Raw genomic sequence first — 13,538 nt, 5'->3', positions numbered from 1 at the left:
ATGGAGAATGTTGAACTTGGACCAGGGAGATACAGGTTCAAATCCCAGGTTTGTTATCTTGACTCCCTGCCCCCCCCCACATTGTTGTTTTCTTCCATTCTTTTAGTTTGTTCCCAAACGGTAGTCTGTGGACTGCCATTAATCCATGGCATGTCTGTGGATTTGTGGCAGAAGTTGGGAGAAGGCACATCTACCACATTAAATATTCACATTGAATTTTAATTGCTTCTTTTATTTCTTATGTTGCATTTTATTGTTTTACGCTTGGAATTCCATGGAATATAATAAAACAGTGTGTAAGAAATAAAAGAAGCAATAAAAATACAGCTGAAAATTATACATCGTCTACCACAGCTCATGATATTTGCCACAATGGGCGAAAAACCCATTAAGTGGTATGCCAAGACCCTCAGCAATTTACTAGTTGTGGGGAAAAGGTTTGGGAATCAATCCACATTTGAAGTACAACCAAGGCATATTTAAAACATATGACTTTCCCCGGGAGAATCAATGGGAACCATTGTTTGTTAAGGGTGCTGGCAATTGTAGCTCTGTCAGGGCTACAGATCCCAGAATTCTCTGGGGGAAATCCATGTGCTTTAAACGTGGATTGGATGTGCTTTAAAGATCAATGCTGAAATAGACACCTCTTGCTTCACAGCTCAATCTCTACTTTTTTACATTTATTACCTTTTGATAGAAGGTTAGTCATGGACTCCAACACACTTTAGATAATGGCCTTTTGTAACTCTGGAAGCCAGTACTTACAGGGTTTAAAGCTGCCTTTTTCTTGTTTTGTACACGATTAAATCATTGAAGGACAGATCTGACTAGGAAACCACTCTGGATGCATTTATTTTTTGCTTGTGAATTTCCTGTCTGCTATGTTCTCTTGCAGAGATCAGCACATGAATACAATAGCCATTAACGGGGGGGGGGGGGGGAGTCATCCAACCATGACAGAAAGAAAGATGATAAAGACAAAACACATTTGCAGAAGGGGGAAAAATTGAAGCCCATCTGAAAGAATATATGCCTCTCTAAATCATGACCAATGAGTGTAATTAGAATAATAAGCGCATCTTATCTGTGGCAGAGCCGTTCATCACAAACCCTTCCATAGATAACAAGTTGCTTATTCTTCCTGCCCTCCCTTCATGCGGAGAATCCCAAAAACAAATTTCAGTTTTCTAGCCAAGTTGACGTGAAAATGGCTGCCAAGGCCGACAGTGTAAATCCAATCCATCTCTCAAAGGGAAAGTCATATTTATCAAATTAAATGAGAGTGGAGAAAGAGAGAGGGAGAACGAGAAACCAGCTTTTGTGTTCTGCTAATAGGATACATAATGCGTATCATATGCATATAGCCAGGGAGGCCAAGAGTGTAAAGAAAATGTTAGTTGTCCTGGCATGCTGAGAGTGTTTTTGCACTTGGCAGTTTGTCCCATCCCTGGGTTACTGCTGGGCGTGCTTCTGCCGCTGGAAGCAGCAGGAAGGGGAAGACTTTGGCCCTCAAGATGTTGCTGGACTCCCATCAGCCCCAGCCAGCATGACAGATGGTCAGAGACGGTGGGGGTTGTAGTCCAACAACATCTGGAGGTCTCAAGGCTTCTCATCCTTGCTTGGGCTTCGATTAACTCAGCATTAAATTACTTCTGGGATGTATGCAGTGTGTGAGTCCTCTATTTCTGTCTCCCCTCTGCACTTTGCAGGTGTGGGGGACTCCCTGGTCCTGAATGGTGACCTCCCCTCCTGTGCAACCCAAAATTGGCTCTGGGGGATTAAGAGAACCCCCCCAAAAAAAAAACACATTGGGGGAAGCTGCAATGCTTGCACAGATGGGACGTTCACCATAGGCCGACGCTGCATGCTACCCATAGAGCACAGTGATACAGCAAGTACAATAATTCCCTCTACAATTTCCTTCCATGACAGTGAAAATAAATACAGATATACCGTATTTTTCGCCCCATAGGGTGCACCGGCCCATAGGGTCACCTAGTTTTTTGGGGGGGAAATAAAGGGGGGGAATTATTTTTTCCCCCAGGCGCGGGGCTGGGGCGGGGGAACCCCAAACTTCCCCCGACCCCAGCCCCCAGAACAGGCTGATCTCTGCAAGCTGTGGGAGGGCTCCCGCAGCTTGCGCAGAGCTACCCGAAGCCCCGCGCGACTGCTCAGCACGCCCAGGCTTTGGGGTGCAGGCAGCTCTCCACAAGCCGTGGGAGCCTGGCAGGAACTCCCGCGGGCTCCCAAGGCTTGCGGATAGCTTCCTGAAGCCTGCATTCGCCCCATAGGACGCACACATATTTCCCCTTCATTTTTGGAGGGGGAAAAGTGTGTCCTATAGAGCGAAAAATACGGTAATTATAAGCTTAGTCTACATTGCAGGGTTGTTGTAGGGATTAAATGAAGAAGGGAGCAACTTATGTACACCACACTGAGCTCCTTGGAGAAAAAGCCTCAGGCAATTTCACTCTCTGTGAAATATTTGGAAGCAATTCATATTTCTGCAGGGGTGGGTGGGGAGGAATCTAGCCTGCTGCTAATTTCCTGTCTGAGTGGTGCAAAGATGTCTTTGTTTGAATGACAGTCGAAATTAAGCTGTAAGCAATTTTTTGCAAGCAAGAGCCCACAGGGGAAGAACTACTTTGGTATGCTAAGCCATGATGGCCTTGATCAATGCCTAGCAAACTGATCAATTGTACTGAAGCAGTCAGCACCCCTTGAATGTCCCAGAAATGTGAGGAAAGCATGGACGATCTGCTGCCTAGGGGCAAGCTTATTCCACATGCAAAACTAATCCGCTAATTGCTTTCACCAAAATGGAGGGGAGAATGTTAGCATAGCTTTGTGACAGTAATTGAACCTAACCACTAGTCATTATATAGGGTGAAAATCCACCCCCCACTTACTATATATATACAGGGGCAGTGGGAACAGCCTTTAGAAAATGTATTGTTCTATAAAATTAATGCGCAACATAATGGACGGCCAAGAAGTTAAACTGGGCAACTGTAAAGGATTACAACACTAGTCAAAATCAAAACTAGTAATTAATTTCTTTTCAAGTGACAGTCTCTAGGAAGCATGTAAATTTGTGCACATAGCTCTCCAGGCATGCTAACATTAGTATGTTAATCACGCTAAGTACTTCATGAATTTTTGTCCCTAAACAAATATTTCAGGTGAACTTCTTTTGGCTATTGGGATTTTTAAATTTATTTTTAGATATTTACTTAGCAAATGAAATTAAAATGGCATTCTTTTACAGATTTGTTTACTAAATTAGTCAAATCTACAGATTCCACTGATTTAAGGCAGTAGAATGTCATCTGACCACTCACCCCCCCAAAAAAATTTCTGTATCACAGACCTCCAGCAGTTTATACCCTTCCAATGCAGCATAATATCTCAAACTGTGTGTCTGATCAAGTTTATTGTTTTGCAAAAGTTTAGAGGAGGACCTGAGGCGGATTAAAATGAAGTGAGGTGGTGAAGCTAGCAAGAGGTCATAATCTCTGGGTGTCTATTGCATTCACACATCACGGTAAGCCAGCCTTCCCCAACTTGTTGCCCTCCATATGTTTTGGACGACAGCTCCTATTATCTCTGACCATTGACCATGCTCACTCTCACAAGATGTAGTGATGTCCCCCAACCTGTTGGCTTTAAAGGAGAATTAAGCTAGCCATGATGGGTACTGTCAGGGAACTGCCATCGGAGAAGCAGGAGGTGAAAGGGCTCACAGAGGCTGAGAGAGACTATTCGGCTGAGGAGGGAACCAGCAGGGGGAGAGGTGGAGAAGTTCCAAGGGAAAGTGAGTCGGAGGGAGGGCTCAGAGACACTTCCAGCGAAAATAGTGGGGAGGTTTCAGGACCTCCCATAGGGACACCTACTCCTTGCCGGAAACTGTCACGCCGAGAGTCCAGAAGACGCGTTTCCGTTAAGGAGCTTTTATGCTGGAAGAAGTTCCGTAAACGCCCACTGTCCGATTCTACGAGCGACTGATGGAGCCATGCTTAAGGAGCTCCGTCACAGACAGAGGTTTGTGGACTTAGCCAAACTCTGAGGGACTAGGATTTTACGCACAAGCAGCTCACCATCCCATCACAGCAATCGGACAGTCCCTGAAAGCAGCTTGTGCAGAGAGGCATCATGAGCAACCCAGCCAGAGCCGGGGGAGCAGGAGGAGCTGGAGAGGGTCCAAGCCTGGAAAAAAGGTACAGGGTGTTGGAAGTCCAGCTAGCGCTGCAAACGGCGAGGCTAGAGGAAAGGAGGGCGCAGGATGCAGAAAAGGCAAAAGGCGCTACCCTAGCAAGAAAGATGCCAGGATTGGTGCAGAAGTTTGGGGGGGACCCCAGGAACTATCAAGCCTTTAGGACAGAGATGCAGTATGCTCTCGAGCTGCAGTTTGACAACTTTCCCGACGAGGCATCGCGAGTGGCGTTTGTGGTTGGCCATCTCGAAGGGGGGGCGAGAGACTGGGTTAGACCCCTGATGGCAGGGAATAGTGAAATGCTGAAGGACACGAGGAAGTTTTTTCGCGCCATGGATTTGATGTTTTCCAGCGAGATTGAACAGGGACTGGTGCGCAGACAGTTGATGGCTTGTAAACAGGGGAGCCGATCGGTTCGTGAGTACTGGACTGAGTTTACAATGCTGATACATAAATTGGGGTGGGACCTATCGGCGGAACCCATTCAAATGCTTTTTGAAGAGGGGCTTTCTTCGGCGGTGAAAGACGAACTTTCCCGGGCGCCCAGGGCGGAGTCTATGGACCAGCTGACCAAATCAGCGCTGACCATTGGAGCACGCCAGGAGGCGAGAGCCTTGGAGAAGCGGGAAGGGAAAGGAGAGCGTTGGAGGGATTTCCGCATTCCAGAGATTCCGGAGCCAAATTTCCCGCCAGGAGAGCCGATGGAAATTGGAACAGCGCGCACGCGCGCAGTTTCAAATCCCAGTGAAGGGAGGAAGAAGGAGGGGAAGAGCACCAAGAAATGTTATCTCTGCCAGCAGCCAGGTCACTTTGCCAGAGTCTGCCCGCAAAGAAAGGAATGGCAAGGGATGGCGGGAGCTGTTGGGGGGAAGGAGGAGGGAGTCCAGGAGCCAGTAAAAGCCAACGCCTGGCTGCCACCGTCAGGGCACAGCAGCCAGGCCAGGGAGCAGTAAAAGTGCCCACTCCGGAACCTCCAAGACCCGCCCTAGTAATAGAGGTGTTGCTAGAGCTGGCAAACGGATACCCACTAAAGACAAAGGCGCTGTTGGACTCAGGCAGCTCCTGTAATTTTATGAGTAAGGAGTTTGCAGCTGAACACCAGATACAGATACTCCCTTTAAGTAACCCCCTGCAGGTGACCACGATCGATGGGAGGGAGCTGTTGGGAGGAGAAGTTAGCCTACAGACCGTCCCAATGGTTATGAGGGTGGCCAGGCACACCGAAAGGATAGCGTTCAATTTGGCCACCCTGGGAGGGGCTCCCGTTATTTTGGGAATGAGCTGGCTAGCGTTGCATGATCCGCTAGTGGGCTGGCATCAGAGAGTGGTCTCCTTTGGGTCAGCACATTGCCTGGAACACTGCAGAGAGGGAAAGGTGCCGGAAGGGGCAAAAGCCTTTCTAGCAGGGACGGAAGTGGCGGACAAAGGGAAGGTGCCCAAACAATACGCTGACCTGAGCAAGGTCTTCAGCGAAAGGGAAGCAGATAAACTACCACCGCATAGAGCCTTTGACTGCCAAATTAACTTGGTCCCTGGAGCCCAGCTCCCCGTGGGCAAGCTGTACGCCATGTCAGACAGGGAAATGCAGGAGTTAAGGGAGTTTATTGATAAAAACCTGAAGAGGGGCTTCATCAGAGAGTCCAGAGCGGTGGGGGGGAGCCCAGTGTTTTTTGTGGACAAAAAAACACGGATAAACCCAGGCTTGTAGTGGACTACCGGGCCCTAAATGCAGTGTCAGAACCAGTGACTTTCCCCATGCCCAGAATTGATGACATTTTGACCAGGGTGAGGAAGGGAAAGATATTCACGAAACTGGACCTGAGAGGGGCATACAACCTGATACGAATAAGGAAAGGGGATGAATGGAAAACCACCATGTTCACCCCTTTGGGGGCTTTTGAATATTTAGTTATGCCCTTCGGATTGCAATCAGGCTCAGCATGTTTTCAATCGTTCATGAACCACGTCCTGGGACCTCTGCTCTACAAGAATTGCGTGGCCTTCCTCGATGACGTGTTGATATATTCAGAGAATGAGGAGCAGCATGTAAAGGATGTCAGGGAAGTGCTGAGCCAACTGCAAGCAAACCAGCTGTGGGTGAAAGTGGAGAAGTGTCAGTTTCACACCAAGGAGGTGGAATTCCTGGGGTACCGCTTATCAGAGAAGGGATTAGCCATGGATCCAGGCAAGGTCCAGGCGGTGCTGGAATGGAAGACACCGAAAACGAAAAAGGATGTGCAAAGGTTCTTAGGGTTTGGGAACTTTTACCGTAAATTCATCAAGAACTTTGCCCACTTAACGGCTCCCATCACGGACTGTCTCAGCAGCAAGAAGAAATTCGTTTGGACGGCGGAGGCGGAGCAAGCATTTGAGGAATTGAAAAGGGCATTCGCTTCAGAAGAACAGCTCCTGCATGTGGATTTACAAAAACCCATAAGAGTGGAAACTGATGCCTCAGACCGGGCGGTGGGGGCGGTGCTGCTTCAGCCGGGGAGGAATAAGTCGGAATGGAGACCGTGTGCCTTCTTTTCGCGTAAGCTGAACAAATCCGAGAGGAACTACACCGTATATGACCGAGAACTACTCGCCATTCACGAAGCGTTCCGGAGATGGAGACATTTACTAATTGGCGCACAGCATAAGGTGCAAGTGTGTACGGACCACAAGAATTTGGAGTATTGGAGAACGGCACGAGTGCTCAACCAACGACAAGTGAGGTGGGCCCAGGAGTTCTCCAAATTCCATTTTGAAATTTGCTATGTGCCAGGTCCAGAAAACATCAGAGCGGACGCTCTCTCACGCAAACCTGAATATTTGGAGGGGGAGGGAGCGCCTGAAGAGAGACATATTATCCCAGAGGACCACTGGGTGTGTGGGGCGGCCTGGGTGGGGCAAAAAGAACTGGTAGAGGGAACGGTAAATGATGAATACGCCCAGAATAAGCTCAGAGGTTTAAGGAGAGAGGGAGAAGACCCCGGAGGTTTTGAAGAAAGAAACGGGGCATTGTATTACAAAGGGGCACTATATATACCCGAAGGGGAATTGAGGGGGAGAGTACTCAAACAGCTGCACGACAACCCCACAGCAGGGCATTTTGGGCAACACAAGACCATGTGGTTGGTGACCAGGGAGTTTTGGTGGCCCAAGGTGAGGGAGGATGTACGGGAGTATGTAAGAGGGTGTGACCAATGCCAGAGAGCCAAAGGAGAAAGGCGGGCGCCAGCGGGGTTATTAGAACCGTTACCCACACCAGAACGACCGTGGGAGGCGGTATCGATAGATTTTATGACTGATCTGCCTAAATCCCAGGGGAAAACCGCCATACTAGTCGTAGTAGACCTGTTAACTAAGATGGGTCACTTTGTAGCTTGCTCACATGCAGTCACGGCGGAAGAGACAGCGAAATTGTTTGTAGAACATATTTTTAGGCTGCATGGCGCCCCCTTGAGGGTGGTCTCCGACAGAGGGAAACAGTTCACGTCCAGGTTCTGGAGGAAACTTATGAGCTTGTTGCACGTAGAGGTCAACTTTTCGACTGCCAGGCACCCTGAGACCAATGGGCAGGCGGAGAGAGCAAACGGTATCCTCCAACAATACCTGAGGTGTTATGTCAATGACAGAGAGAACGATTGGGTCGAAAAGTTGGCGCTAGCAGAATTTGCCTACAATAATGCGGAGAATGTGTCCACCGGGATGAGCCCCTTTTTGGCTAATTATGGGTGCCACCCCAGGGCGTTTCCAGGGGGAGGAGGGGAGAGATGGAGTGTCCCGGCCGCCGAACATTTTGTAGAAGAAATGGAAGTGATCCATCGTCAACTCCAACTCAACTTAGAAAGGGCCAAAGAAGAATATAAGAGGCAGGCAGACAAGAGCAGAAGGGAAGGTGAAACCATCAGGGTAGGGAGTCAGGTCTGGCTGTCAACCCAAGGGTTGCCGTTCAAGGGGGGTTGCAAGAAATTGAGACCCAAAAGATTGGGACCATTTGAGGTCATCCAACAGGTCAACCCAGTGGCTTTCAGACTCCGGTTACCGAACCACATGAAACTGCACCCAGTATTCCACAGGTCATTACTGTCACCATATAGGGGGGAAGGTGAAGGGGTCTCCACACGGGGGCCAGTCTTAGAAGAAAGGGAAAGCAGCAACCATGTGGCGGAGATCATCGACTCCAGGTGGAAGGGTAATCAGGTGGAGTATTTGGTCGCGTGGGAAGGGGAACCGGAGTCGGAAAACACCTGGGTGACGGCAGAGGAGGTCAGTGACGAGATCTTGATCGAAACGTTCCACCAAAGGTTCCCCAGGAAACCTCAGCCAGTAGCGAGGTTCCGGAGGGAGTACTTTGGCACCACCGACGATGAGGAGGAACTGGAAGGATTCAGGGAATCGGAGTTGGAAGAAGGAACAGACTCCGAGGAGGAGGAGTACTTGGAAACCGGAAACAGCAACCGGTGGAGGGAAGTGTTCGAAACTTCGGAAGATGAGGGAGGTTCTTTCAGGGGTTTTGCTCCCTCGCCTCCCGCAGAGGAGGGGAGGGAAGGGGGTGAAGGGGGCCCTGGAGGGGAGGTGGATGTCAGGGAACTGCCATCGGAGAAGCAGGAGGTGAAAGGGCTCACAGAGGCTGAGAGAGACTATTCGGCTGAGGAGGGAACCAGCAGGGGGAGAGGTGGAGAAGTTCCAAGGGAAAGTGAGTCGGAGGGAGGGCTCAGAGACACTTCCAGCGAAAATAGTGGGGAGGTTTCAGGACCTCCCATAGGGACACCTACTCCTCGCCGGAAACTGTCACGCCGAGAGTCCAGAAGACGCGTTTCCGTTAAGGAGCTTTTATGCTGGAAGAAGTTCCGTAAACGCCCACTGTCCGATTCTACGAGCGACTGATGGAGCCATGCTTAAGGAGCTCCGTCACAGACAGAGGTTTGTGGACTTAGCCAAACTCTGAGGGACTAGGATTTTACGCACAAGCAGCTCACCATCCCATCACAGGTACGTTCTCCCTCCACAGTCAAAGGCAGTATGCCTCTGAAGACCAGTTGCTGGGAGACCCACGTAGTGAGAGTGCTGCTGCATTCAGGTCCTGTTTGTGAAATTCTCTTTCTTCAAATTTTTTTATTCATTTTATAACACAAATAAAAAACACAAACAGAAAAGACAAACAATACAAACAAATTATTGTCACATCCTTATTTTTCTAAACATTGTTAAGTGGGCTTCCCCAAGTCCGACCTATCTGATTTTCATTTTACTTCATCTTTAGCTGTTTACATATATCATAATTTCTAACCATCTTTTTTTATCACGCTTAAAATAGCTTCACATTTTATCTCTTACAAATAATACTATTTTAAAATACCCCATCTTCTACTTCTAACCCTACAGCCGATATCCACTCCAAAGGTATTCTAAGATTTAAATATTAACGTATTTTTTCAAATATCCCTTAATGTGAAATTCTCATAGGCGTCTAGTTGACCCCTGTGAGAACAGGATGCTGGACTAGATGGTCTTTTGACCTGATCCAGGGGAGTTATTCTTATGTACGGTACTCATAGGACAGCCACAGAGACTGTAGCAGTCAAGGTTTTCAAAAAGATTTGATAGTCCAGATGAGTCCAATGCAGATCTGTTCTGGTGCTGCCCAGAGCTGTCTGTATAACCTTATTTAAACTCTTTGCTTAAAAAAAGTGCAGACTTTTTTATTTGACTATTTTATTTGTACTAATTTTTTTTAAAAAAAATAGTACATTGGCACTTTTTCTACAAGGCTACTTTTGCAGTCACTTTGTCCTTAATGCTCTTTGACTTTGCTGTCCGAGCCTTATCAACGCCCAGCCCACTTTGCCATTTGCTGAAAAGGTCAAGTTCCAAAGTTCTTTTGCACACACTGCTTCCCATAGAAGGAAGGCAGATGGAAAGAGCTCCAGGGGATTTTGTGCTGGAGAAGAACCACCTTGAATCACTGCTCGGGAAGGGATGCAGCTTGACTCCGCAAAATATGGGTGACAGTTGTAAGGAACAATTCTGTAAGCCCCATACTTACCCTGATTGCATGATAAATTATTGGGGACACCTTTTAGTTGGTCAAATGTTTTTAAATGTGTTTATCTAACTGATGGATATTTTAAATGTTGCGTCCCTATCTCAAATGCTCTTCTTCTTCTTCTTCTTCTTCTTCTTCTTCTTCTTCTTCTTCTTCTTCTTCTTCTTCTTCTTCAGCAATCACTCGTAGCCAAGTAAGATTGTCTTCCATAAACACGGTTTTAAAAATGAGTCCGTAAATGACTGTGGAGGACAATTCTGGATCCTCATGTCCTTCCACAGTGGGGACATTGGTTTCTGGGTGGGCGTTGATCATGGTGTGGATTTGCCAAGTGGGCCTTCCTCTTAGCACTTTTCTCCCTTGTGTCCTGAGTTCGAGTGTCTTCAAAGCCCATGACACCTTTGGTGAAGGTTGTTCTCCAACTGGAGCGCTCGCAGGCCAGTGTTTCCCAGTTGTCAAGTGTTTTTGCACATGCTATAGCACAGCCGCAGCTCTGAAAGATAAGCAAGAGGATTCTGCTCATTGCCAAACTAATTGCCACCCTTCACCATAAGGTCCCAAGGCAGGTTACAACAATATATTAAAAAAATGCAAGTTTGAAATCATGCTAAGCAATTTGACTAAGGACAGATCCACACCTTGCAATTAAAGCACATTTAATGTACACTGAAAGCATATGACTATAGCTTTCCCCACAAAAAACTACAATTCCCAACACTCTTAGCAAACATATCCTCTGCCACTGAACTTGATGGATTAATGCATTAATTAATTATAACTCATTTTGGGTTGCAGCCCAGATTTTAAGTCTGTACACGTTGACCTTGAGTCTTCTTCTTGTTGTTGTTTTTGCTGTTATCATGCAGAAGTTTATAGGCTGAGCCCAGTCCTAGTTCCTTGAGATTCCTTGATGCAAGGATAAAGGCAGACAGAATGCTCCAGTTCTAACAAGCTACAGTTCCCAGGATTCCTTGGGAAGAAATCATGTAGCTTTTGATGTATGGCATGCACACAACCTTAAATATCAGATGTGCTGAGCAAGGCCAACCTTGTTGAGGACTTGTGTAAGACTAGCAGATGGATATCAAGGGGGGAAACTGCCTTTGCAGAAACTTGCTGCTTTCAAGTGTCAGATATGCTAAGATACATGTCCCCGTCCCCAGCTCTGATTACCCTTTCTTCCCTTCCATTCTAATAAGATAACTATTTGTTTCTATATCTTTTTCCTCAAAGCTGAGCTTAAGAAAAGGATACAACTATAATTTAGCCAAAGTTAAACACCTCTTAAGTCTCAGTCATTTCAGCAAGTGCTTTAAATCCTTCCTGCGGAAATGGATTCATGCCCAGGCTTCATGTATGTCCTTTTTTAATGTATTTTTAAAGATTTCTTGGTTTACAAAAGTATGTGCAATGTCTTTTTTTTTCCAAGTTACATTTTCTACAGGTCAGTTTCATTTGTCGAGACATTAGTGTTTTAAGAGGGCTTCCTTTCCTCTTCAGGGGTAGCAGAACAGAATCAAAGCTTCTGAAATAACAGTCTTAGCTGATGTATTAATACGATACTACTTCCCATTTTATTACCCCATGATCTCATTTCCACCTCTGCCTCAGTTCTCCCTCTGATGTAGCTGCAATTGCAGGATACCATCTTCTTCAGAAATTCTCAATGCACCCCTGGTGATGTCATTAGAAGGCATCCTATTTCAGCAGAATTAGCATCATTGGTTGAATGAGAGAAGAGGCTCTTTGCTAAAGAGGAAAGGGCAGTACCTCTAGTGGGGGAGGCATGTTGTGCTCCTTCTGGGGTAGTTTGCCCACCTATGTTCCCCATCCTGCACTCAGCTCTCACCTGCGGCTCCTAGAAGCTATCCATATGCAGCAGCGGCCACACCCTGGGGTCAGCTTCGACAGGCCGGCTAAACCAGGTGAGGGTAGCCAATGGGTCTCAAACTCTCAGTGAATTAGGGACTTCTTCTGCATGCAAAGACAGACTCTGTGCAATTGAGCAGATGAGACCAATAGTGGGTCCAAAGGTCAAGGCAGTTTCTGCACAGGAAGTGAGGGACAGGTGGGACTCATCAACCTGGGAAGGTAACCTATCTAGGAACAGGACAGTTCTGATCCTAAACCTCCACTGCCTTGCAGGATATCTTCAGGGAGTGGGGAAAGCTAAGGAGTAAACTACAGAAATCTGGAGTGGAGTCCCTAATACAGTTAGATGGCGCCTTATATGCCTCCTTTGAAGGGCAGTCTGGTTCAAGTATGGTTTCAACAAGGGCAAACAGGGCCTTTGAAGTTTCCTAACAGCAGTCAGCACCTGAACAGCAAATTGAACAAACCCACTGCAGGCCTGAAATAGCATTTCCCCACCCCCACCCCTCTGACCAATTAGATCCATTCTTCTTCCTTAAAGAAGGATGTACATGATTACTGCTCTAATTTCTCCAATCACTTGCAAAGTTCTTTGCATTCTTTCTTGTATTCACTGGTAATGTTTCTTTATAAACATTTATAAATTGCCACTCCGCTATAAATCACTCGAGGCAATGCACAGTATGTGAAAACCACTTACAGTTTACAATTCTTAATTATTTTTTTAAAAAGAAATCCCGGTAATACAACAACCTGCAGTGAATGAAAGAGGAGTTGCAATTAAACAATCTCCATTAGGTACCGCCAAAGGCCTGTTGGACAGACTTTCATTTTTCTAAAACTCAATACAGATGCCCATATAAATCAGGGTCCACTGCATCTCTCCCCAATGGCTTGAGCCTGTCTTCTGTTCCATCTGCCATTGCAATGTGTTTGACAAACATAGTGACCAATGCATGGGAAGCAGATTGGTACTTCTGTTGTGCCCCTCCTTTGATACTTCAGGCAAGCTGTCTATTCTTTTTATTTTTTAAATTGTCATATGCAAATTTATTAAATTAAACGTAGATCAATCTCTCGCCTTTCAATTTTGTTTAATGCAGAATCAGTTTCTGAAACATTGAAAGATTGCTCTGGGGAGTGAGTTAGTGTTTTCACCATTTCCCAGCCCCAACAGGAGGAATGTGTTTCCCCTGAGCTTGATCTATGTTAGAAAGTTATAGACCTGACCCAAACACAGTGAGTGCGCTTCCTCAATAGACTCACCACTAAAATTATATCTGCCTACAGTCCTTGTTCACGGACGCGGGTGGCGCTGTGGGTTAAACCACAGAGCCTAGGATTTGCCGATTAGAAGGTCGGTGGTTCGAATCCCCACGACGGGGTGAGCTCCCGTTGCTCGATCCCTCCTCCTGC

The sequence above is a fragment of the Podarcis raffonei genome, chromosome 10, assembly GCF_027172205.1.
Source record: "Podarcis raffonei isolate rPodRaf1 chromosome 10, rPodRaf1.pri, whole genome shotgun sequence".
In the NCBI taxonomy this organism is placed as follows: domain Eukaryota; kingdom Metazoa; phylum Chordata; class Lepidosauria; order Squamata; family Lacertidae; genus Podarcis; species Podarcis raffonei.
This window is presented reverse-complemented; position numbering follows the sequence as displayed.